Source organism: Ambystoma mexicanum, chromosome 6p (assembly GCF_040938575.1).
Source record: "Ambystoma mexicanum isolate Mex_15411 chromosome 6p, UKY_AmexF1_1, whole genome shotgun sequence".
NCBI classification, from domain to species: domain Eukaryota; kingdom Metazoa; phylum Chordata; class Amphibia; order Caudata; family Ambystomatidae; genus Ambystoma; species Ambystoma mexicanum.
In genome coordinates, this window is record NC_090935.1 from 766,853,207 (window position 1) to 766,871,400 (window position 18,194).

Below are 18,194 nucleotides of genomic sequence, written 5' to 3' on the forward strand. Positions count from 1 at the left end.
TTTGTGGATTTTAACTGCGTGCACAGTGTCTGTTCTAAGGTCTAATTGCTGCAGACACAGAAACAACACCCGATTAATATCGGCAGACACTACCTTCTCTAGCGCTAATGGTAAAGGCCCATTCTCTGGCTGGAGCAAATGAGTGCAGACATAATACCTGCCCTGCAGCTAATGACTGATCCAGTACATCATACCTGCTCATCAGCTACATATGACAGAATACCTGCCCTGGGGCTTATAAACACAGACCCAATACCTGCTCTGCACTGTACGTACTCTGGGGCTAACGATTCCAGTCACAGTATCTGCTCTGAAACTAATTGCATTTAACATAATACCTGTCCACGAGCATATCTGGGGTTAATAACTGCAGAAACAGTAAAAACCCCATGCAGCCTTAACTTCTCGCGTGTCCTTTCCCATTCCTAATTCACCTCTGACACCTCTAACCACTCCCTCTGAAATGAACGTACAGAGTAAAGAAGTGATCAGTAGGGATAAACCATCGTGCCAACATTTTTCAAAACGTGTTTGGTGCAACTGATGGGATGCTCGTTCACTTCACTTGGGTCAAAAAGGTTGTGAACCGTGCCCAAAGGACATTTAAATATGTGTATTATAGTTGTGCACATTGAGGTGCTATTTTCCCTCCAAATGCACAACCACGCAAATTAGAGGGTGGAAAGGGGTTTCTGGCCGTTTTCAAGTACATTCTGGTTTTCCAAAGAGGTGCACTTTTCAAAGTACAGGCAAAAAAAACTGTTCCCTGTGCCTATTTGGAACAGGTGCAGAGGGATATAAAATGTATGGGTAGGTCACTTATGACCCTCTCATGCAATGTGTGAATAAGCGAGTGAATGTTGTGTCAAATTATGTGTGTGTGGGTGTGTCCATGCTGGGCCAGGGAGCTGATTTTGGCTAGTGAGGGCAGCACAGCAGCAATGCACTTTTGAGAAAAAATGTATATATATTTTATTGGCGTTTTCAACAGTAAGAACACATAATCCGTCCATTTGGACCCATTACATAAAAACTGCTCATTCCACTCCCCCACTAACCCCCCCCAGAAATGTGTAGAATGAGTCTTGGTTTTGTTTTTGGCATAAAAGGCCACAGATTTATTTTCCACAACATCATAAAACCACACTGCACACATTAGTGGAAATAACTCTGAAGATGCGGCGACTGCTCCGTGCCCGACCATCTGCTTCCCCCTTTCTTTCGCAAAGTCCAGTAAAGGCCCAACTCTCCCAACCCTTTGCGCCTGAGCCTCGCCTGCCCATGCAGTTGTTCCTGGGCGGTGAGTGCTGTTTCCTTAGGGGAAGCTGAGCCCTTGTTGTTCCCCCAGACGCCCCTGCCGCTTAGGCTCCCAAGGGGCGCTGGTCTGAGAAGAGTGAAGACCCTTCCGGCGGCTTTCTCCTGGCTCATCCGGAGTCTGTCTCTTGTGCTTGGTCGCCCAAACACCGCCCCGCCACAGGTGGGTTACCGCCCACCGTGGCTCCCTCTTTTCCCCCTCTCTCATTTCCAGGATTTTGGTGCATAGATTCCAGTAAAAAAGATCCATTCCCATTGGTGACAAGTGTACCCCATCCTTGAGATAATACTCTGGTGACTTCAAGTTGATCAGGCCGTGACTGATCTGTCCAAATCCTCTGCCCCTGCAGAATTTGCCCATTGCGCAATTCAACTTCCGCCTGAATCTCTCCACGGCTGCGTGATTGTCCGCGCCCCTCCACTCTGGTCTTAGTATTATCTCCGACCAGATGATTTCCGTTTCTCCTAGTTGTCCTGCCAGCGCCTGCAATGAGAACATAATTTCCCGCATAAAACCCCCCTGCGCAGGCTTGTCAAATCGTTCCCCGCCCCAGGTGTATAACTAATACGTCCGGCTTCTGCTGGTTCCCCTGCAATTTGCGCACCTGCCCCTGCAGCTGTGCCCATTTAATTCCTGGCACCCTGTGCCACTCCATCCTGAACTCGCCGGCAGTCAACTCTTCTTGCTCTGCCGTCCAGCTTGCCCCTGCCCTAGACACAAATGAGTGTCCTATCACCCAGACCATTCGTTTCCTCCTCCGTGTTGGTGCTAGTGGGATGAGAAGGCAGCAGGTCAACTTTACAGTTTTTCCGGTCTGATGGATCTCGTAAAACACCTGGACTTCCATCTCCCAATCTGCTTAATTTCACCTGCCCCTAGGCCTATGGCTGCGGCAGACGTGGCCACCCCTATCCGGAATGAATGTGTCCCAAACACTCCCCTTGTCTCCCCAATTCTCTCTAATTCTAGTTCCAGTGCGGACCTGTCCCGGTGAATGAGCAGTGGAGCCCCCAGCCCCTGAGGACGGTCTCCGCCCGAAAAAGCCTGACACGGCCCTGACTGGACAGACTGTGCTCCCCGCGATGGGTTGGAGCGCCACTGTTCACCCTTTCCCGTCCTGATCTGTCTTTGATCTCCTTAAAAACAGGGTCAACCGCTCCTCTGAGCAGTGTACATCGCCCACCTGTAAAAAGCCTGTCCCCTTAGCCCCCTTGTTCTCTGGCACCAATTCGCTCACCCTGAATGCCCCAAAGAAAGCTAATGTGAAAGCCGCCGTGAACAATGCCACTTCAAATCCATCCCAGCACACGTCCTTCAGGCATCCTACTGGTTTGTGCAGCTTGACTATGTCTATGGGCCTTCTCCCGTCTGTCCTCGGCCCACCCTGTTTGGCCCAGCCCTTCATGGCCATTATAATGTAGTGTTCCTTGGTGGAGTCACCTTTACCTTCCAGTTTAGAATAATGGCCGATCGCGGCTAAGTGGTAGGCCATCCAAGACCTGATTTTCCCCTCGTGCCAGCCCCAGCCCACAAAAGCCCTTACCGGCAGTTCCCTCTGCTCCTCCCCCAATACCTCCTCTGGAACCCCAAGAATCGTTCCCAGCATGCTTTGTATCTACTTGCCGTGCCCGGTGCTAGGGCTGATTGAACCAGGGAACTCAGATCGCCCCAATCATGCCCCACCACTGGGTTTCAAACGGGGTCATCATCTTGTCTGCTCCGGGACAAATCCCTCAGAATCTTTCCCACTGCAAACGAGAGAGAGCATCAGCAGCCGTGTTTTTGACCCCAGGTATGTGTCGTGCTCGCACCTCAATGTTGAGCGTTAACATGCTTTTGTAGAGCTCCCTCAGTAACCTCAACACCCGTGGATTGCTGGCTGAACCTTGATTTATGATCTGGACCACTGCCAGATTGTCAGACCAGAGCAACACTTTCCTGTCCTTCAGCTGCTCCCCCCACAGCTTAAATGCCACCACTATGGGGAAGAGCTCAAGCAACGTGATGTCCCTGGTGATGCCCTGCTGGTGCCACTCCCCCGGTGTTATGACTTGATGGTCGTGAAGATTGTGGGGCCTCTGTCCACAAGTTCCACTCAGAAAGATACAAATGACTTCCTGAGCGATCCTTGAGGCCACAGGTTTCTTGAGTGCCGAAGAACGCCAGAAACCAGGAACACCGGTGACCCCTCGACTGCTGTAAAGCAAGCAATGGGTCAGTACAATGGCAAACAATACACTGAATAGCGAGGTAACAAGTATCAAGGGGCTTACCAAGGGTATGGGGACGGGAAGAGCACAGATGAGAAAGAAGGTGTTCCGTGTGGCTGCAGAGTGTAGCAAGCGGCAGCATGTAGGCGTAGATTGTTGTAGAATAGGCACTGCAAGACCTGTGTGGAAAGGGTACTCCAAAAGGTAACAGGAGGAAATCCGAAAACAGTCCGTTAAGAGTTCCAAGGTCAAAAGCCAGCCAAGTTTGTCGAAACCAGGGGTAATCCAAAAGGAATCCAAAAACACAGTTCAAAGGTCCTGAAACAGTAGAGCAAAACAGTATCCAAGGGCTTGACAGAGGAATCCAAGAAGAACAGTCCGTAGTCCAGAATCAAGATGTGGAGATAGGAAGATGCTGAACAGTGCCTGATTGGGTCAGCTGTGAAGCACTGAATGAGCGTTCCCTCTCCGGTTTTGAAGGGGCCTAGGAGTGTCACATGACCCCATCACGTGACCGCTGATGTAGTACGTTTCCTTGTCACATGACCCAAGTTTTCAAAACGCTGCCGGTTCTTCCTAGGGGCGTGATGAAGCAAAGAAAAAATCTGGCGTCTCCGTTGACTGTCTCCAAGACGCCAGGGCAGCTGCCAACGTTGCAATGGGTGAGTATGACCATAGCGCGTTAGATGCCCTCGTGTGCGCCGCTGTCGTGCTGCTTGAGGGAGTGAGGACATGAGGTCAGAAGGGGAAGGCAGATCAGGACCTGAGATGGAGGGCTTAGTGGCTGCACGGGTATTCGTGTGCGTAAGGTGACCAGTGGATGGTGTAACACCTGGCCATGCCGTGCCACACCACCTGGTGCCCAGGATTGCCCCAAACCCCAGGGCCCCGGATGAATCTGTAAACACTTTGAGCGTGTCACTGCTACTCCATTCCCCTCTCCACAGTAGTACCCCATTGAATTTGTCTAAGAAGTCACCCAGCCTGACATGTTGGCCTGCATGTTGCAGCCCCACAGTTTTGAGTTTGATGCTCCTTGCAAACACTTTGCCCACCGGGATGACTTTCCCCATAAAATTGAGGTTACCTGCTAGCAACTGGAGTTCCTTCAGGGCTGCCTTCCTTTTACCCCTCAGACCCTTGATAGTCCCCTTCAATTTCTTCACCTTGTCTTGCAGGAGCCTGCACTCCCCTTTAACCGTGTCAATCTCAATCCCTAGGAAAGTCAGGCAGGTCACTGGACCTACTGTTTTCCCCTTGGCTAGCGGGACCCCCATCCTGCTCATCAGCTCCTTAAAAGTGCTCATAAGGACCCCACACTCCCTGGATCCTTGCTTCCCAATGAACAGAAAGTCATCTAGGTAATGAACCACAGCCCCTTCTTGACACTCCTACTTGATCGCAAATTCTAAGAAAGTGCTAAATGCTTCAAAATAGGCACAGAAAATGGCGCACCGCATAGGCAAACATTTATCACAGTAGTATTGGTCCTGCACCTTGAACCCAAACAAATGTTGACTTTCTTTGTGAATGGGCAACAACCGGAATGCCGACTCTGTCGGCCTTCCCCATCAGGGCTCCCCTTCCCGCCGCCCTCACAACCTCCTCTGCGTCTTCAAAAGATGAATAGTGTACTCGGCTCAGCTCCTCGGCTATGCCGTCATTAACTGACTCCCCCTCTGGAAAAGAGAGGTGATGGATTAGTCGGTACTGACCTCCTTCTTTGGGACCAAACCCAGTGGAGACACTACCAGGTTTGCCATTGGCGGACACTTGAATGGACCGGTCACTCTACCCAACTTAACCTCCTTTTCTACTTTGAGTGCCAACACTTCTGGCATCCTGAGTGCTGAATGTAAATTAAGTGCCTCCTTGCCCTTCTTAACCTCTATGCATGGGATTTTGAAACCCCACCTAAAACCTTCCCACAGCAATTTAGCATCACCGGTGTTGTGATAAATATTTAACTTGTGAGTCATGGCTTGGAGTTTGACTGGTGTCGGTAGACCATTTTTAATCACATTTGTACACATCTGAGGGCGTGCTGCCTGTAACATGTTGCATTTCACCTCATTCCCTCTTGACCATTCCTTAGCTTTGGGGCTGCTCCTGTGCCTCCCCTCGCTTGCTGAGGAGCTGTGATACCCTGCACCTCTGCCCCGAGGATGCCTAAAGCGGCAAGTTTTCCCGAAGGGGCAACCCCCATCAGCATTAACCCTCGAGCAATCTGCTTGCTCCCCCTGGTAGCTGGCTCTGCTGTTCCAGGAGGAGTACCCGCGAAAGGACGCCCTCCCCCGTCAGGTATATCCTCCCCTGCCCCTCCAAACCTGGGGCTTCTCACCTTGGGCTTTCTCTCTCTCCCCTCCCCTGTGGGAACCATCTTGTCTAAGAACCCCCCAACATCCATCTCATGCCAAGACCAGGCTGGCCATACCTGCATTTTCAACCTGAAACCCTGATCATAGTTCAACCATCCCCCCCCCCATGCTTCAAATACAATTTGTGTATATATTGTTCATAAGTGTAAATAAAGGGGTAGACCTGCACTCAAGTCCCTGATCCTTCAGGTATAGTACATAGCTATCAAGCAAAAAAGTGGACCAGTAGATCGGGGTGACACTAGCTAAATTCAGTATATATCAAATTTTATTATTAAATCCAGTAAAAAAACAATCAATTCATGTCTTCAATCACAACCACATACAAAACTCATTCAAACATTCAAATATAAAACACCAAGGTGGTGACTACACCAAAAAGCATTGGAAATGTTGTTACACCAATTATTTTCAATTATCACATTAAACAATGACCCAGTCCATAATATCAGGTGTCGTTGTATATCTGGTAACAAATTTGACCAGATGTTTCACACAAAAAAACGTCGACACGTGTTTCGGTCGGAGACCTTCTTCAGGACGTAGGGCGTGGAGCGATAACTCCGCCCTGTTCTCAACGTATATGGGCCAGTAGTAAGTCTAGAAAAAGATAAAAACCATAATGTCATCCCTATTTCATGTCACAAATGTGCTGTAATCGAATAGACACATGAGCCCCTACTCACCCCCAAGTTCCAACTCAAGGGATGGTGAACGGGACAGCAGAAATTAATCCTCCACTGGAATCAGTGTATTTGTTGAACCTGTGGAACCAACAGAAACACTTCTCAGTATTCCGGAAAAAACCAAATACTCAGTGTGCATACCTATGACCAGGAAAAATAAAATCAAAATCACTTACAAGCACCCATGGTGCAAATTGGATATCTTCAAGAGGCTGGGACCACCGATGGATCCCCCTAGGGCCCGCGTAATGCTTGCAGGATCTTCCTAAAGTGTATCAATCACTTGATCATTCACGAAGCTACAAAGAAAACCCATAATGACAACTCCTCAATGGAGGGTCTCTCATCTCATATAACAGTTTTAAATATACCGACTGTGCAGCAAGCTGGAAGATGGGGAACACACCCACAACCTCTGAAACCGTATATCCAATTGCATGCGAATGTAAAAATATACAGTGATATATAACGATGCTACATGCGGCGGTAAGAATTATCTCACTCTAGCCAACTGCTTACCAAGGAAACACCCATTATGTGTGCACTGCATGTATGGCAACAGTTATGCCACGGGCAACACACACATGATGCCCGTAACACCATGCATCCAAACAATGCCTATTATTAGTAGGAGAACAGACCTCTGTACCCCCGTGGCATAGCATAGCTTGCACCCTTGTTGATCACCCAGGCAGACCCGGGCTCCTTTGCTCTCTTACGGCTGTGCCGTCTGATGTTTGAAGTGCTGGCTGGTCCGGCGACTGCCGCTTCACTCCTCTTGTGGCCGCCTCCCTTGCTGTGTCGCGTCCTGTGCCTCCCTCTTTCGCACTGGATCATAGCTGGAGTCGGCAGCTGTTAGTGAGGTTGCGTCTCCTTCCAAGCTGCTCCGCACTCTGCCTCTGGCCTTCCGCCGCCTCTGGATGCCCCTCTCACCTCTTCTTCCTCCGCTCGCGAAGGAACTCCGACTGCTTCGGTTGCTGCAGCGGCTTCCTTGGATCTCACGGCGGCTGCCTTGCTCCCTCCTGGATCCCGGTCCGCTCCGCTGTAGCGATCCTTCGCTGCTGGGTTCCCAGTCTCTGACCGAGCCTCCTGCCGGGCCGCACACCGAACCTCCTGGCCACCACGGGCTCCACGCAGTCCTCCTCCTCGAACGAACTCCTCTTCCCGCCAACGATTCCAACGCAGTCCTCTTCAGCACGAACGAAAACAAAATCCTCTTTGTAGTCCTTGCGAGCGGGCGTCCTTCTGCTAAGGCTGGATGGAAGCTGCCTGCAGTAAGGAGCCCACCCGCTTTAAGGGGGGTAGCTCCGCCCCTTTCTTTTGTAGCCCTTCACGGGCTTTCCTGATTTCTGCTGTGCTTTCTGCTGGCGCCTCCCCTTTGTCCCGATAGGGAAGTGGTTGAACAGGAGGAGGACACCGCCTGGGTTATCGGGGTGCCTCCTCCATTTTTGGTTTTTGTTGGTCATCACTGGCATGTAACCCCCATCCACATCCTTCTCGCCCCCCCACCTTCTCCACTCTTCCCAACACATGTAACCAACAATGCACCCAGTCCTGTTCTCTCCCCCTGAGTCCCTAAAATATGTAGATGGCTCCCGGTCCAAAGTTTCTGAGAGTGGCCAGCCCTCTCGCCAGCCGTTGTACGGGCTCTCGCACTGTTTGAAACCCTCCCCCCCATATTCCTCATCTCCCCTAGAAACTTTAGCCATATCTCCTCGCAGCTTCTTATGAAGGCGCCCTCCTCAAGTGGAGCGAGTACTCTCACCAGCCCCAGCAATCTCATTTTCCTCAGGCACGATGCGGTCTGCAAGTCCCGATGCAGGAGATGCAGGATAATGTCACAGTCTGAGAGAAACCTCTGGTGATTCCCCTTGAATTGAATAGGTCACCCACTCCAGTGCCACAAAGTTCCAGATTTTACTAACCCATTTGTGTTCTGTGGGTCAGCTTTGTTTCCATTTTTCTGACACCACAAGCATTGCCGGCACTATCAGGATGATGTAGGTCCTACTTTGAGCTTTCGAGGTTAGATTTTCCAGACCCCCGCCCATTCCCTCCATGGCCACCCCGGTGTTATCTCGCATCTGACTCCCAAAAATACTATTCATTGCTGCACAGTTTATGTCCCAATAAGGCTGTATGACGCGGCAATTCCCGACAGATATGCTTCCACAATCCCAGTTCCCCACATCCCCTCCATCAGAGCGCTGACGCAGTTGGTTATACCGTATGTTATTTTTCTGGGGTGAGACACCATTGGACCATTGTCTTAACCCAGATCTCCTGAATCTGGATGGCCTACGTGAGCTTGGGTATATCTGCCCATAACTGAGTCCAAAGTTTCCCCTCCAGCGGCTGCCCCATTGCAGTTTACCACTGTTCCATATAGTGCCATTTCTGGCTCCTTGCCCCTTCAATAATCCCATATAATGCTCCTACCAAATGCCTGTCCCTGTGTCTTTCGTTACGAACCGTTCAAAGGGCGTGGAATCCCTAGTGGCTGCTGACCTGACCATTGGGTTGTTAAGCTGGTGCCTCAGTTGAGTGTAGTGATACCTCTCCCCCTCATCTAGGCCAAAGTCCTGCTTGCACTGTGCAAAGGATTTATTGTTCTGACCCGAGAACATGCCACATAGTTTGCGGCACCCTGCCACCTACCGATTGAAGGCACCCCTTTGCATAACCGGTGTGAACTGGGGATTCCTAAAAAGTGAAGTCTGCAGGGAGGGGAAGGTGGTTAGGTTCACCCTCCGCATCAGCTCATATCATGAGTCCCCCCCACTAGGGCCCCTATCCTGCTACAGTACATGTTTGCAGGCCTATCCCCCTTGGGTCCTGACAACACCTCATCCAAAGGCGAGCCCACTGCTGCTTTGTCCATTCGACACCAGACCTTGCCGCTATTGCCCCTGAACAATCCCGGCTCACTCTGATTTGAGCCTGAGCCGCAAGGAAATTGAGGTGGAGGTTTGGCACTTACAACCCTCCCTTGCTTCTGGGAGACATTAGCATCTGCATAGCTACCCTGGCTCTCTTGCGGTTCCAAATAAATGACTGCCCCCATGTTTTTGAAAGGTCCTGAAGAAACCCTGGGGAACCCCCAGTGGCAGGGCCGTGAAATAGTACAAGACTTTTGGCAAAATCGCCATTTCAAGGGCATTTATCCTCCCCATCCAGGATATTGATAAGGGCACCCATTTCGTCAGCAGCCGGTGCAGCTTTTTGTCATGATCTCTGCTTCCAAAAGATCAGGACTTGCCCGACTCCCTTGGAAGCAGACCCATAACCCCGGTTCCGAGTGCCAGCCAGTCCCAATTGGGACCTTTTGGACCCTGTCCTGGCGCCAGTGGCACCAGGCTCATAAAGATGCCCAGTCCCAGCGCTGGAAGCGCCGGGCTCATAATGCTTGGGTGGACTTACCTGCAGCAGACCATGCTGCTTACTTACCTGCCAGTTGAACCCCTGATCCTCTTCTGTTTGGGACTACTTTTCCTGTTGGGTGGGGCAGGAGCCACTCCCTAGGTTCAGAACACTGGAACTCTTCTGGAAAGCAGGAACTCTTTTCTTACCTAGGCGTGGCTGTGGAAGGAGACACCTAAGCACTACAGGAGGCTATTTAAACCACACCCGATGGATGAATCTTGCTTTGCGTTATTCTGCATTCTCTGCAGCAGAACGCTCATCGTGTCTTCTGCTTCTGATCCTGGGCCTAAGGGAACAAAGGCTTACCATCCTGGAATCCAGTCTTCAGCAGCACCTGTAAAGACAAAGAAAGAACAGGTTAGCACTACGGTCTTCAGTGGCAGCGCATCTCTTACCTGGTCCATCGGCTGTCACCAACGCCTCGCGCTGCATTCCGGCATCTGAAAGACAAAGGCTTACCTACTCTTCGCATGCTCCGGAGGTCTTCACACTGCATTCCGGCATCTGAAAGACAAAAGCTCACCAGCTCTTCGCACGCTCCGGAGGCCTTCGGCGCTGCATCCCGCATCTGAAAGACAAAAGAAGGTGCGTTTAAAGACATTGGGCAACCTTATTACTCACGTGCCATTACTCCTTCCCACGCCGAATCCAGTGGGTATTCCAGCACCCTTCAGCTTCTCTAAAGCTCCGAACTTGTACCTGCAAGATAAAAGGGACAGTTAGTGCGCATCGTGAAGCAGGCTACAAGCGCTTACTTACGTGCTTCCAGGCGCTTCTATTCCTCACGCGGGTTCGATCCTCAACTCTCATCAGCCCGCCATCGCCGGAACCCTGCAAAACAAGAGATAGCATTACAAAAGACTTTTAAGACATTTGAAGTGCCCAGAATTTACCGTTCGTGCAGTTAACGACGGACAGCAGTCCTCTGAGGTCAAGAGGCCTGCACCCTTATCCAGTGAAGAAACTGGTTACGGCACCCTGCCCCGAGGCAGATGGAGAGCTCGGCGTTCACTTACCTAAGGTGAGGACGTTAACCTTTGGGGTTCTACAGGAGAAGAGAAAGGGAAGAGGAGAGAGGCACCCAATAACCCCAGTTCATTAATCCCATATTTTCTATCTGCAGACATCTTACTCTTCGAGTCAGACATACAGTGCACAGAGGTCCAGCCCAAAGAGCCAACCGTGTGTTACACATCACCTTTGAAGATACGGCATTCACCCAGTCAAGACCGGCGGCTCTGCAGGAATCAGGTGAGCGTTACACTTTTCCGCTAAAGGCAGGTAGTTAGCGCAGTAAAGAGCACCCAGAGATCCAGTAATCTGGCCCCCCAAATATCTAATCCCAGGTTCTGCCCATCTATAGGGTACTATACTCCGCAATTCCTGAAACTTTTCTGAGGGGGCAGTCCCCTTTAATAACTCTGACTTGTGGGCATTTATTTTTAACCCTGCCACCTCCCCAAAGAGAAGAAGTTCCTGTGAGATCACTGGAAATTAGGTTTCTGGTTCTGTGATCAAGAGGAGCATGTAATCAGCAAACGCAGTGACTCTTTGATCCTCGCCCCCCCCAAAAGGAATCCCCCCTAATATCCAGGGAGACCCTAATTCTGGCCAAGAGTGTATCCAGGTGGATGGCGCATAAGAGCAGGGAGAGCTGGCAACCCTGCTTAGTGCCTCGTGAGACCATGATCCTCTTGGAAAGTTGCCTGTTGATTGCCAGGCGCAAGGAGAGAGTTCAATAGTTAACACTTACCATTGAACGGAATTTAGACCCGAATGCCATAACCTCTATGGTATGGAAGAGGAATGCTATTCGACCCAGTCAAATGCTTTCTCAGCATCCAACGCTAGTATAAGTGCAGTGGTTCTAGATTTATTTACTTTTCCAATCGGATGAAAGACCCGCCGAATGTTATCAGAGGTCTGACTATGCCTAATAAATCCTGACTGGTCGGGATCAATCAGTTTGGGGAGGAGCTTATCCAGGCGTGGCGCAAGAACCTTGGTGTAGATCTTTGTGTCTAGATTAGTAAGGACAATCAGCCGGTACAAACCACATAGTGACATCCTTACCCGGCTTTGGGAGCAGCACAATCTTGGCTTCTGCCATTGTCAGGGTGGTACCCTCCGCCCTCCCCAAAAAAAGATTTGAAGAGCTGGAATAAGCGCAGTATCAGTGCCTCTCTAAAGGTTTGGTAGAAGCACACGGGAAAGCCGCCAGGCCTGGAGCCTTTCTAGATGGCAAGGCAGCTATAGCCGCCATTACTACTTTGGGAGTGATGTCTCCCGCAAGTTCTTCCCGTTCTTGAGGAGTGATCTAAGGGAGAGGGCACCGGAACAGTTTTTTCTCCTTATGCTCCCTCAGGGGAATCTGATGTGTACAGGGATGAATAATATTCTGTGAAGACCGAAGTTATGTCAGGTAGAGAAGTGCTTTCATTGCCCCCCCTCCCCACCCCACCTTTATTTTGAGGATTGTCCTTGATGCTTCTTTTTTCCTAATCGACCTCTCTGACAGGCGATCCGTCTTATTTGCTTTGACATAACACCACTGTTGGAGGTAGAGCAATGAACGCTCTGCAGCTCTAGTCTGTAAAACATCTAATGGGCCCCTAATCGGTCAATATTCCCTTTGCAGCATACTCCCAGCTGCATTTGCCATTTGAGCCATTATTTGTTTAAGTTTAACTTCCAGTTTCTCCTCTAAGAGACCTAGTTATTTGTCCCTCTGGCACATTATCTCGATGAGCTCCCCCATCAATGTAGCCTTAAACGGTTCCCACACCCCCTGGAACCGTACACCCTCTGCTGCGTTAAGTGCAATGTAATCCAAGATTTTATTCTTTATGTCCTCACACAGGACTCCATCCTTAAGTATGCGGCTAAGGAACGTCCACTGCTATAGGCCTGGTTCGTTCTGCCCCATATTTAAGGTAATCGTTATGGGTGCCTGGTCTGACGGGGAGATCACTCCTAGCTCTAGCCCGCGACCCTACCCAATAGTGACCTCGAAATCCAGCAGTAATCTATCCTTGAGAGGGATCTATGAACGTGGGAATAAAATGTGTCGCACCCCTCAGTTCCCACCAGCTATCTACCAATGTCAATTGGGCCATGTGCAAGGCATAAATTAGTTTTCAAAAATTGATTAGCAGAGTTTGCCAATTAAAATGTTCTTGATTGGCAAACAGACCCTTTTGATTAGCAATTTTGTACTAATATTATTAATGTCACCAGAAGTTATTTGTACCCAAGAATGAAATGAGCAGCAGTATAGCAGTTTTGCGTACCGCTGAAATACATTTTTGAGAGGAGTCAAGCCGTGCAAATTCGTTAAACTTCAGCTAGACCTGCAGGTCAGGTAACTTAGTTTATCTATTCAATCTACAAGAAATACATTTGACCCATAGCAACAGAGGACAACACATTTAAAATGTGGTTTGTGTAAAATGGTTCATGTCACTTCAAACCCACTTTGTTTGGCACACTGCTGCCACCCAGAGTTCAGCCATGCACAGAAACATTTATTTGATGTTTACTGCAAACAAAGTAGATGTTAAATAAAAGTTCAAACCTCTCTTGTGAATGCTACTCTCCATTCATAAAATCTACTCGACTGTTTTAATGGGCGAAACGACTTTGCGAGCCATAGCTGAGTGTCTGTAAAATGTAGAAGGTCATCTACATGAATGGACACAAATAAATAGATATGATAAAAAGGCTCTGAAAACAGTTTGGCCAGCTGTCTCCTGCAGGTGGTAACATGTAATACAATTATAAAGCAAAGGGAGCTCTATAGGCTAACTCCAGTTTTTGGCATTGCAGTAGGTCTTTAGATGTACAGATTGGATGTAACTATCGATCACTACTGCACAAGCATTTAGTTTGCTTTGTGTATTTATTATGAAAGAGGCAAGAAAGAACTAAGCAGAGTGGATTGCGAAGCAGGCCGAGAACTGGCCAAACTAGGTGGAATATTGTAGTTTATGGCCATCTCTCTTTCAGGGTACCTGGTATAAAGCAACAGGGTGATAATATAGAATGTCAAGGATTATGGGTTAAGCACCAGTTGCAAGATGTATGCAACCTGCAGGTTACAGAACTAGGTTTTCCCTCAAAAGCATTTGATCATGTGATAAGGTATATTTTTAAATGTTCACTAGTCAACATGATGCATCGTCCCCAACAAAATGAAAGTTGATACCGTGAAATTCCGATACACTAACATAAGCTTTACTGTAAAGCATGGAGATGAAGCAGGGTTTTACAGTTTCAATACTGTAATGATGTATTATTTAACAACTTACATTTTAGGAATGGAATTGCATGACTGAGATATAAAGTTGACACATACTTGTTGGTTTAGCGAAACAGAAAGGTGATGGCTGGAAGGTTTAGAATTAATCATAACCACGGGCACACCTCTGGGCAACCCTCAAGACCATCGGTTTTCACCTGCCAATCCATTACAGAAGGGGAAAATTCATATGCAAATCGGGCTTGGTCCTGCCCCAAAAGGGGCAGTCCAGCCCGAACCTCTAAGTCACATCCCTTCTGCATGAGACCACAAGCATCCCCAGAAATGTTTCAGCCTTGTTGGGCATCATCAGTGAGGAGTAGCTTGGGTCTCTAGGCCCAGCAGACTCGGGGACCCATGTCTGGGCATACCCGTCCCACTCGGGGTGACTTTAGCAAAACAGAAAGGTGATGGCTGGAAGGTTTTGAATTAATCGGAACCACGGGCAGCCCTCCAGACCATCGTTTTTCAGCCTGCCAAGCCGTTACAGAAGGGGAAAACCATATGCAAATCAGGCTTGGTCCTACCCCAAAAGTGGCAGTCCAGCCTGAACTGCTAGGTCCCATCCCTTCTGCACGAGACCACAAGCATCCCCATACATGTTTCAGCCTTGTTGTGAAAACCTTCCACCCATCACTTTTGTGGTTACATACTTGTCTGTGCCAGATAAGATATAAAAATCTTTAAAAGTGTCATCCTGATACTTCTGGTTTGCAATTGTTTGAAAAAGAAATTCTTGCCTAGCACTCCTACACATGCCTTTGGCGATTGAGTGGAGGAGAGGATTACTGCTGCACTTTCCCTCCATTAGCACTGAAGTGTACAGAGAAAGCAGGGTGAAGAGAACACTGACTGCAAGAGAGCAACGCAGGGCGAGCTTTGTTTTCACTGAAGAGGGCAACTTAAATAGCTAACTTTGCTACACAAGTGTTCATTTAATTAGCAAACCTACAGAATTGCATAGCAAACTGCTATGCAACACTGCTTATTTCATGCCTTGATGTGTTCATTCAAGCAGGTAGATGGCGCCACCTGGTTGTGGAACACCCTTGCGCTCCTGTCTTCTCTTGGGTCCCAGGCCAGATTAAAGTCGTCTACCAATATTATCTGCCCTTTGGCAAAACTCTCCATTTTGGTCAGTGTCGTCCGCAAGAACTCATCTTGACCTGTATTGGGGGCGTAGATTGCTGCCACTTTTTTTTTTTTATTTGATTTAATTGTAATACAATTTTCTTTACAATTTTTACAAAAGTTCATCCATCAAGTTTTAGTTTGTTCCCCTTTCTTTACTTCTTAAGTCTTTAAGTATTTTTGAAGTTCAGCTGTTCTCAACATCCGTGATTGTCCTTCTGTCTCCTGCACTCATTTTATACTCCTGTAAGAGGCCAATTTGTTTGAAAAATAAAGTCACCGCAACTGTCCATTCAGTTTTCTCACCTCCCACTGTGTATGTCCCTCTCTCCCATTGGAAAGAGGCCGCCAGATACCTACCCTCTGTGTCCCCTTCTGTAGCTATGACCTGGAAGCCTGGGATTTCCTGAAAAGCGATTAACACCCCCAGTCACTTTGGATTGGAACAGATGGCGGTACCCCTTGATTTTAGCTTATGCCTGTCTCACCTCCGAACGTTCGTCTCTTGGAGGGCTACAACTCCTGCGACTTCCCCTGCCCCAAGAACTGTTCCACCTTCCTTCTCTTAACCGAGGAAATAAGCCCCCTGACGTTTAGGTCGGTCTCTCCAAGCCCTTACCTCTTTTCCATGGTCATCTTACCATGCGGCTTGCACTAATGAGTGGCTGCCGTTGGGATCCCCTGAATCTACTTCACCCTCCCACCACCCCCTGGGCTTTCTCAACTAGTCTCTAGCTTCCCCCAACCCATGATCTCTGTAATTGAGCTCTTGTAACAACCCAGAGTAAACCTTTGGGGGTCCCCCTAGACCCATGTAGATAAAACAAGAAATCCTGTACCACCCACCTCCCCCAATACCTTTCCTCTAACTACCTCCCTCACGCGGACTACAACATTCCTTCCTGTAACCCCCTTTTTCCCTCAGCGTGGTGCTCCAGTGTTGATGGGCGCGTGGGCCCCTTCCACTTCTGTCCCCTCGTCGGGAGGGCCGGGGGGGGGGGGTTTAACCAGGCCCATTGGGCCTCATTTATTTTAGCCCCTTATCGAAAAACTTTGTCCACTCTCACATTTACCTCTTGAGCGGTTCTCTCGCCGTTCTTTGTTCTTGCTTTGATGACCCTTCGGCCTAATGTTTTCAGTACCCTTGTACGTTCCTCGCAGGTGGAGACCTGATGCTGTTTCCCTTTCCATTCAAACAGTAGTCCAAAGGGAAAGGTCAATGTTTAGCATATGTCTGCTCGCATTAGGGCACACACTAGCAGGCCCATCATCCTGTGCTTTACCAGGGTGGTCTGGGCTAGGTCCTGGAATAGCTGAATTTCCGAGCCATTGAAGCTGATTGATCTGGCCCTCCTAGCAGCTGCCAGCACCTTCTCCTTCTGCCTGTACTTGTGTAAGGCCACCACTACATCTCTGGGTCTGGCCCCCTCTTTGGCCCCATTCTGTGTATGCGGTCCAGCTCTATCCCCGGCCGGTCGTCCACCTCCAGCAGGTCCGCAAACACTTGCTGCGCTATTGTGCGTAGATCCTTGTCCGCCACTGCCTCAGCAGGGCACTTTATTTTGAAGTTGAATCTTCTTGAGTGGTTTTCAAATTCTTTGTTCTGGGTCTCGAGGTTCTGCGTGACCTTTGCTAATTGCTCTACCAACTCGTCTATCTTCCTTGTGTCCCCTGCAACCTCTTGTCGTGTGCTCCTCCGTTGCATCAGTCCGCTCCTCTAGTTATATCCCCCTTCACCTCTTAAAACGATTAGGACAGTTCCGCTCGCATCATGCTCAAATGCGACTGAATGGTGTTCGCTATCTTGTCCCCACAATCCTGAAAGCATTGGCCAAGGACCTCCTGGGTGACCACTTCATCATTTGCAGTGCCTGCCAGCACCCCCAAATCCTCTCCTGCCCTGGGCCCCTGATTTCCCCCAGCTGGTACCTCGCTGTCTCTGCGCCATAGTGTCTGCAGATTGCCCTCCTGTGGTTTCTTCACAGACTTGGGGGCAGCTTGCATGTTCTTCCCCTTGTTTTTGTACATATTGCATAGGCGGGTCTGTATGGCGGGAGCCCTGCCTCCTCCTCTTCTCCCTCAAATTGTTTTGCATCCTTCAGACTTCTTCTGGCCATTTTTTCAGGGCATAGGAACCTCCTCCTTCCGCTGCTTTGTGGGACCACCCATGACTGTGCGGGGGAGTTGGAACTCCCCTCTAACTGTGTGCAGGTGAGCCACTGTTTGTCATCCTCCTCGGGTTTCAAATGACCCTCCTGCTGGCCTTGGTGCCAGGATCACTCTGCCCAGCTCTTAGCAGTGGGCTACAGGTATGGCCCCTCCGGATCCTCCTCATCTCTCAGATGAAACGCTGCTTCTCTGGCACGGGAGTGGCTCTGTCCCGCCTCGATCTTCCCGCTGGAGCCTGCCAGCAGGGGAGCCCCGCTCCACAAATCCAGCTCCGGTGGGCCTTTAAAATCGCAGGCAGCTCCTTCCTGACGGGCTCCTCTGCCGTCCGACAGTGGCTGCTTTCCATCACCTCACCTCGCAGCTGCACTGGATCCTCGGTTGCCCTGGTTCTCCCTGAGTGGTTCTTCTTGCTCGCGGTCTGCAAGTATGTCTCTCAGCTTGGCCTACACCTGTGCTGGGCCCCTGCACCTCAGACACTGCGGAGACGAAGGACGCACACCCGTCTCTGCCGAATGTCCCCCAGCCATCTGGGCTGTTGCACTCCACCACCGCAGCCTACATTGATAAATCCCCATCTGGGTAAGG

General features: G+C 49.6%; 1 protein-coding gene across 1 annotated transcript in view; it reads left to right on the top strand.

Annotated features, from left to right (window-relative positions):
• SLF1 (SMC5-SMC6 complex localization factor 1) overlaps positions 1–18,194 on the top strand; it is a 1,342,282-nt gene that overhangs the window by 535 nt on the left and 1,323,553 nt on the right. The gene's annotated exons all lie outside the window — the stretch shown is intronic.